This window comes from Anas acuta, chromosome Z (assembly GCF_963932015.1).
Source record: "Anas acuta chromosome Z, bAnaAcu1.1, whole genome shotgun sequence".
NCBI lineage: Eukaryota > Metazoa > Chordata > Aves > Anseriformes > Anatidae > Anas > Anas acuta.
The window spans coordinates 75,484,729-75,494,003 of NC_089017.1; positions in this window are offsets into that span (position 1 = coordinate 75,484,729).

Genomic DNA, 9,275 nt, shown 5'->3' on the forward strand with positions numbered 1-9,275 from the left:
CCTGTGACAGAGATAGATCAACCACTCACAAATACTAAGAGCAATGCTGTAATTTACATTCATGCCATATCTAACAGTACCTGTTTTTTGTTGTTTGTTTGTTTGTTTGTTTTCAGCTTTTAGCACTGTTATGACGTTCTGTAAGAGGTCTGGCAAATGCAGTCCCTACAGGGGGAGGAGAAGGGTACTGGAGCTTGGATAGCAGGGTGGGAAGTGGGGCAGAACAACATTTGTTCTGAGGTCTGCAGAATTGTCTGTATGACACATCCAATTTACACAATTCCTCTTAGTGGAACTAACTGTACACAAAACAAAGCATATGTACTCAATACATTGAGTAACCTAGATGTTATTAAAACACAGGCCATAAAGGAGCTAAAAACAAGGTCTGCTTAACAGTAAACCTTGATCAATCTTTTTATGGATAAAATACTTTTTAGTGGGAGAAGAATTAGACAAATGGTCCCTTTTGGTAAAGTGTGGCTTAATATTTTTTTTGTATTATTATTTTATTATTATTATTATTATTTTTAATATGGCACTTTCTCTCATGTGGCCTGGCCATAGCTAATTTAGCTGTCCTTGTTGTTTTCCATGGGCAGTTACATAGCATACAAGGTACGCTACATAAAAAGGTTACCCTGGTTTCTTTTGCTGCTGGATATAAATGTACATTATAATGCACTGAATAGGCTAATTAGGAATTAAACATTCCTTTAAAATCATTTTAAACTCAAATTATGCTGACAACCGACTTTTTTTTTAGCTCTTTCTCTAATAGTTGTGTTAGACATTGAAGAGCTGTGCTCCAAGTCTTGACACATTGTTCTGACTTATGCTCAATAGCAAAGCATGGCTCTAGGGAATAGTTTTGAACCAAAGTACCTGCTTGTGACAGGTGAACTCCAGTTCTCACGGTTTTTAACTACAAGACCAGTATTCTTTTCCAGAGTTTTTGAACCCTTCCCCCGCCCTTTCTCCTGTAAAATCTACAGACCCCCTAGGAGTTCAACTCAGTAATAGAAAAGGTGACAACCTTACATCTAGCACATTTTTTCTGCACTTTGCTAGATGTGAATTAACTGACAAAATTATCAAAAGAATTTTGAGCAGTGGTGCTAAGTGAGCGTCAGATGAAAAGGAGAGGTTAAATGGGTAAATAAAAACTGATTTTCTGGCCATCTCCTGTGATTCTATATACAGTATTTCAGATGAAGATTAAAAGCACCATCTGAAGAGAAAACATTCTTCATATCAGTGAAGTTAAAACATGTTAGCAGTGTTTTCTTTTGTTTATATCATCTCACATGCAAGAAAGGATGGATTGAATTCATATCTGAAACAAGACAAGATTTTCCATCTGACCTCATTATGTGTTTCTCTAGAGTGCATCCCTGGTTTTCTGCCTGAACTAAAATGCATGTAGAGAACAGCAAATACAAAGCAGCTCTGCACTGTTGTTACCAAATCTTTTTAATAAGACGGAGGTATTTATTGTTTTGCCACAGTCATATCTTAATTCTAAGAGACATTAGCGCACACTAGATTCCTTTGTTAAAGCAATCCATGTAAGCGGAGGCGTGAACTAATGAGGGGCTTTATGCTTTCCAGCGCAGTTGGCAGCAGAGATGAAGTAGCATTACAGTATATCAGAGAGATTTATACAGAGAATTCTTAATAGAAAATTTTGGGGAACTTGGCCATCATTGCCTTATAAATAATTAAAATTACTAATTATCATTGTTATAATTCAGGCAGTTTTGCTTTCTGTCAGCATCCACAGTAAATCCAAGGTTATATTTCTTTTGTTGTAATTTGCAGGATATTTCATTGTCTCAGAATATTTGCCCCTTGTACCTGCAGACTTTTCAGAGGTCAAAGCACATACATAGTATACTCTGCTGTTGAGGAGGCAGAACCTAAACCTGTCCTAGCTTTGCAGCATGGTAATGTCATCTAGTTAAGTATTTTTTTTAAGTGCATGTTTTAGCATAGCACAGAATAATACTTTCTACTCCCAATGCTGTGATACCACGTTAATGCTCCTTTACTTTCACTTCACAGAACATAAACAAAAATTTGAAATGATCCATTTCCAGTCTGTGTATCTCTTCATCATCTATCCCTTTATATTAAAATTGCATTTTAAAGATGTGCAATTTTACTTGCCTCAGGTGTGCTGGACTACAATGACTAACACTTAAATCAGATTAGAAAGGAGTCATCAAATGATGATTCTCCAACAGTCACAGCACCCTGTAACAAGTCCATGAACTTTATTTTTCTGTCATTTTAATTGATAAGACCAAACATGACTAATAAGGCTGGGGAGAGTTTTCAAAAATTCCTGACCAATCTGGGAGACTCCACAGGCAAACTATGCCTCTTCAGGTAACTCCAATCCAGTCTTTCCAAATTTTATGGTGGAATAGCTTGTATTATAAGTCAGAAGACATAAGTAATGTGATACTTTCAATCTTTTTACTGTACCTAGCTAGGGATTGTCCTGAGGAACTAGCTCAGTTTAATTCAGCATTATCTCTAATAAAGTAGTAAAGCTAGGCACATCCAATTTTAAAAATCATCTTAGGAGTCAGAGTCTTAATGACTTATAGTGGCCTTGGCTTCCAAGTTCTTTGTGCATTTTATATATTTTTATAATTGTAGTCACATTAAACAGTTATTACCAAAGTAAGATTATTAGTGATAGTAATATGCAGTGGCAAGCTACAGCAAGCCAATAAATTAAATTTTAAATCAAGGAAAATGTGGAAAGAAAATTTAGGGAGAGGACAAGTTTACCCTTGACAAAAAATAAAAAATAAAAATCAACAGAACCTATGACTTGCTTGATTTCAGATTTGGAAATAGGGAAGGTCATTTTGAGCAGAAAATCACAGAATGGCTCGAGTTGGAAGTGACCTTAAAGATCATTTAATTAAAACACTGCTGCCATGGGCTTGTATGCCACCCACTAGATCAGGTTGTCCAGTGCCTTGTCCAACTTGGTCTTGAACACTTCCAGGGTAGGGGCATCCAAAACCTCTCTGGCAAGATGATCCAAGTTTTTTGAAAAAGGATAAAAATAGCTTTGTTTAATTAAATAACCAGTTGGTTGGAATGTCAAAGCGAAAAATTGTAATATCAAAGGGGAAAATTTGTCACTAACTAAACCATAACCATGCTACATGTGGGAAGAGTCAGCAACTCAATCTTTTGTCATGAAGTGTGCTCAGAATTTTTACAGAAAGCCATATCTTCAAAGTTGTTCATCAGACAAAAAGGATTTGGCAGGAGCACCTTAAAAATAAAGCAATTTAAAAAATGAAGAACAAATTTCTTCCGTACTTTTTGTGCATTTTTGCTGTTTTCATAGTAATTTGCAAGTTTTCATATAGAAAGACTTGTTAATTCATCAGAAGAAATAATGAAGCCTTGAAGCAGTGTTAAAAGACCTGAGACAATGAAGTTCTCTTAAAGAACACAGTTAGAAATTTCATTCTCTCTGCCATCAAGGTCCAGCAAGAAAACAGCTGAAGACACTGACAAACAAATTGCTAAGGTCCTGTGTGCACAACTGCTATAGTAAATAAATAACACAGGTATATCTACTTAGTTTAAGTATTTGAGGTGTTTTCCATAGTATGCAATCAAGTGTGTATTTTGTTGTCCAGAAATCAATCAATCAATCAATCAATTAATTAATGGCACAATTCTTACTTAATAGTGCAAAAACATCTGGGATAGTAGGCTGGCTGGCCTGAAATTGAAGATTCTGAGTTAAAGGTGAGCTTGACTTGAAATTTGGCCAAAGAACTTCCAACCCAAGGAGTTTTTTACCTGTAGATCAGATATTTTTTGTTTTTCCCTGAGGGAAAAAAAAAATCATTAGAATTTGGATTTTGACTTCTGTTCAACAGAAGTCAACATCAGTCAACAACAGAAGTCAACATCATCTCATGTAAATGACTGAACTCCCAGAACATATATTATTTCTGGATTAAAATTGTTGTGTCTTATGAAATTGACACAGAACAAATTTATAAATAACAGTATGTAAGCAAATGTGATATATTCTCATATATTTATGACATCACAAATTTTACAAATTACAGCTGAAGCACTGGACACTAAACCAGTTATTTAATCCTGAATGCATAAAATAATCTTTTTAGTGAAAACTATTTAAGCATGCAGTTCAGCACTTTAGCAGTATACAGGTCATCCCTCTGGCTAAGGATCTGCCAGATCTTTAAACATTTTTTTTTTCTTTCTTATTTTATTTATTTATTTATTCCATACATAAAGTTTATACTGAAAGCTAAAAAGAGCCTTTGGGCAAAAAGATATAGACAAAATAAAAAAAAATACATCTGAGCCAATTTTATTTTTGGATGTTTCTACCAGTGCTTATATCTCAACAGCATGTGATCTTAAAGTTCACACTGCCTATGTTACAGTCCCTGTAGGGGTAGGTAAGGTGAGGAGAGAGAAGCAATCTTAAATTTGAAATGTTCCTTTTTTTTTTTTTTCTTTTTTTTTTTTCCTGTTTAAGCTAGAGCTTTAATATTATCATATGCCAGCATTTGGTATTTATAGCTGTTGGCTAACTTGAGGTTGTATGAGAACCTTCTTCTTGCTTCTATTAGTGTCAAGCAGGTTAAATGAGATGCATCAAACTGCATTGCTACTCTACTTGGAGCCTGAGTGGTGCAGCAAAACAATAGCACAAAGAGAGTGAACGTTTATCAAGAGAAAGTTTACTTTCAGTGTTAAGAATTAATTTAGCTGAATTGGTGCAGTGAAAGTGGTAAACACAATCCCCCTCACTGTTGTTTGTCAGGGTGTATTATATCACCCTGGATTGCTTTGTCAATAATCTGCCTGGCCTGCAAGCAAGAAATCTAAGATTGCCAGGATGAGTGACAGGCTGGAGATAGCTGATAATTCTAAGGAATTGGAGGTGTAAAATCTTTAAGGACCATGTCTACAGTATAAATGCCAGGGTATCTCCACATCACTCTGTACTTACAAAGGCAACAGCATTGTTAATGGCAGCCTGTCTGTCCATCAAGTTTGCTACAGGAGGATTTATCCCTCTTTCACTCCTTATCTGCTGTTGCTGTGTTTATTTCTAAACCAGCTGCAGAATAAATTGCCTCTTGTCTTCACCTCCTACACTGAGTACAATGATACGTTCTGCAAAGCCTTAAACTATGGTGTTTTTCAAACATTTCTTTTTCAGAACAGTAACTTCTAATTTTGTTTGTATGTGACTACATGCAGGGCTTTCCATTTTAGGCACTGTAAACATAGGTTATTTGGTTCCGGTGTTGTTTGTTGTTGTTGCTGTTGTCTGTTTGTTTGTTCATTTGTTGTTTTGTTTTGTTTTTCCTTTCTATTTTACTCTTTTCAAGACTCATATATCTGTTCTGCATTGTTAAGGTTTTTGAAATACAGAAGGGAAGACGTAATAGAACTGGCTCAGCTGATTAATATGATGTGGAAGTAATACGGCAAATACGGTTCTTTAGTACAACATGAAATATATTCTGGAAACTGACTATAAAGATACCATGACATTTCATGTTTGCTGTGTCTCAGTGACTTCTCTCTTAAGCAGGTACTTTGTAAATAAAACAAATGTTTTTTCTAGATGTCAGCCTTTGCAAAGTGAATCTGAAAGTCACGTTACATAGCTGGTGGCCATATAATGATATCAAGGGTTCCAGATCTAGCTAATTAGTCCATTGAGTATGGCACAAGACAGAGTGTTAACATGCTCTCTCTTCCTTCTGTAGCAAAAAGTGCTGAAAAATGCTGCTATTATTGTAATACTGAGGGCACAGACTTAAGTAAGATGTCATTTTCAAAATCATTTTTTAATAGAAGCTGGTGTTCACACTGACCTGGATAGTGCATAGATTGCCTTAATATTTGCCTTAATATTTTCCTAAAATAAAACTTTTAAAATAATGATAATTAAAAAAAAAATAAATAATTGGAAATGTTTGATTACATTATTTTTGACCCTTTTAAAATTATTTATTTATTTCTCCAGCCATTTAAGGCTTACTATGTGTTATTCCAAGTTCAGAAAAAAAAAATAGAAATAAAAGTTTCAGAACACCAAGAGGAGGTTATTGTCAAAACGCTAATAATAATAATTATTATAATCTGGTCTCATCTGAAGCAAAGTATATTTTACAACATTTAGCATATTTCCAGTCAATATTCAGTGAGGCTGGTTTATTCACTTAAAACCTTTAAATAGTAGCTCTCAGAAGAAATAGATCTTGGCATTCCAGTGCATTGCAGTGGTATTATTAAATTATATTTATTTGTTAAATCTGTTTGGCTAAGCTAAGTAATCATGAATAATATCTTTTTCATCTTAACTCTCATCCTCCCATGAACACCTGCAGATATCCTTCTGCTGCATTTTCTCATCAAATGAAAAGTCAGATCTGTCAATAAATCCCTTATTTACAGGTTCTCAGAATGAGAACAAGAGTTACTTGATAATTACTGAACGCTGAGACCAAGATCCTACTAGCCAGACATTGTATTTAGAGGTAGGCTTATTATTTCCTCTGAAATTCATTACTGAACTCCATGGTAAGAATTTAATTCTGAGAAAATGCTCTCACTGGGTAGAAAACAAGCCAACAGTTTCATGAGAGTTTGAGCCCATTCAAGTTATGACAGAAGCCACAAAATCAGCCCTGTCCTCCTCTTGCTCCTTATTACTGCTCTAATACAATGTGGGTTCTTGAACAGATATTCTGTAATCCTATAGTGAAATGACTTGGAGAAATTAAATGGATTACACTGATTATTAAAAATAGTAATAATATAATAACAATAATAGCAGTTTTCAGTGGTGTTGGTGCTCTTCATTATTTGCTTTATTTTTACACAGAACACTTCCCTAATCTGTTTTAGTAGTAGTCTGTATTACTCAAAGGAAGCAGGTTCTGCAAGGCTGGCAGATCAGCCAGAGACAGTCAAAGGCAAAGATGCTTGTTTTTGTGATGGTCTCAGTTTATGCTGGTTTAAAATGCTTGTTGAACTGTATTCCAAAGTACTCATATCTCACTTATCTATTCCAATTATGGTAGTAGGTGGTACCACAGTAGTTAGGGTGGGAATAGCTGTTTTTCATGTTTCTGTTTCATGGACACATGAAATACATGTTTAACCCAAGGACAGCGTACCTGAAGGCCTGAACCAAGAAAATACTGAACATCAGTGTTTGATTTTGTACCTGTCAAACATTTATTTAATATGATCTATTAGCAATGTCACAGCACAAAAAAAATCACCATATAGGTAACCATTATTCAAAGGCATGTTGGAAGAAAGTGTGCTGAATCTGTGAATCACATCCAAAATATATACTAATAGATACTGATTGAAAAAAAAAAAAAAAAGTTTTTATTTGCAACAGTCCAAGATATTTACCTATAACAGTGGCTTAAAGATTGCTGTTAAGAGTATGTCTGTTTCAGAATTCCGGTTGGAATAAAACATTTCAGTAATATTATTAAAAGGGGAAGTATTTATATCTGAAATGTATTTATATTTATTGACAAATTTGTATATTTATGAAAACTTGCAGTCATATATAGCATTAAAAATATCTAAAACACTTGGCATCCTTCAGTTCAAGGATGGTCATAGTTATGATCACCAAGGAAAAAGTTGTTGTTTATATATTTACTTGTTTGTTTATTTTTTTTCCTTTAGATCTGCTTTTATTTATATTGACCCTTGAAAAACCAACAAATTATTTGAATAATTTTGTTTGTTTCTTTGTTTGTTTATTTGTAACACGCATCTATCCCCTTCTTAAACAAGGTTACCTGTACTGATTTAATTGTATTGCTAGTGAGTTGAGTATGCTCTCAGCAAAACCATTCAGCAGTACTTCTTGTTTATAACTCTTTACTATAACTTTTCCTTGTTATTTCCTTTACTTGGCTATTGCACTTATCCTCCATCTGTCTCTCTGCAGAGGTTCATGCATTGTGCAGCAGCTGATACTCTTTTTCTTCAGAGGATGTATTTGTTACCTCTGCTGTGTGCCAGGACCTCTTCTTGATGGTGTGCCAATGACTGTAAGTCACATTCTCAAATGTAAAACTGTCTTGTCTTCAAATCACATCTCTTTCATCTTCTCCTTACTTACATCCTTACATGATGCACCATGTAAGACAGGAGATGAACTGCTCACAAGAATCACTGAAATTAAGCATGAGAGCTTCCCCAAAATTTGAACCCTTAATTCAAAATGTTGGATTCATAATCACTTCAGTTACAAATAGTACAATTTACTTATTCTGTTCAAAATATCTGCTGCTGCTACAGCATGGAAATGTGCTCTGTGTCTTATTAGGTCAAATTTTTACCTGTGTTTTATCTAACTTCTAATATAAGACATGATCATCCATTGTTTCTTCATAAGTGAGAAACTACAAGTGGAAGTAGCAAAAAGAAAGCCACCTGACAAAGGCCCCTTTAGCTAGTACCCAACTTAGTTGCTTAAGGTCATGTGTAGGTTTAATTCCTACACATGACCTTAAAACATGACATAAACCTACACATTGGTATGTGTAGGTTTAGTTCCACTAAAAATATTGAGGAACAATCCCAAAATCATAGCAGGATGGTGTGCTGGCACTAACTCCTTAACATCCAGCACTGCCTTTAGATGTACTGGGCTGAAATGGACAGAGGGTATTTATAAACTGTATTACTTTCCCCCTTTTATGCCTGGGAACACAAAAGAGTAGTGTGTACCCAGAGTTTTCATGGACCTTGAGCTATGTGCACAATCCTCCCCAGGTCAGATGATGCCTCAGAGGAGATATATTCACGTCATTTTGCCCGCCTATGTGGATCTGTAGGAAATGTTTTTGACCTATGTTTTCACTTCAGTCAAAATTTAATGGATTACAGTGTTCAAGGAAAACTGCAAAAATGGCAACTATAAGGTTTATAGAAAGAAAAATGATGGTAATTTAGATAAAACTTCTGTATAACTGTTTTTATGTGAAATAAATTCCTCCAGCTGAGTAAGTCTTTTGTGAGACATTTGACTCCAAAGCAGAGCAACCATCATCAGTCTGAGAAAGGGGAGCTGCAGATGAGGGCATTTATATGTAGCTGAGATCCAGATACAAGATGGATTTGAAGTGACATGTCTTTGAGCAGGCAAGCTATTAACAAGATTGTTCTTCGTCGAGGACATTCAATAACCAGATCATCTATAA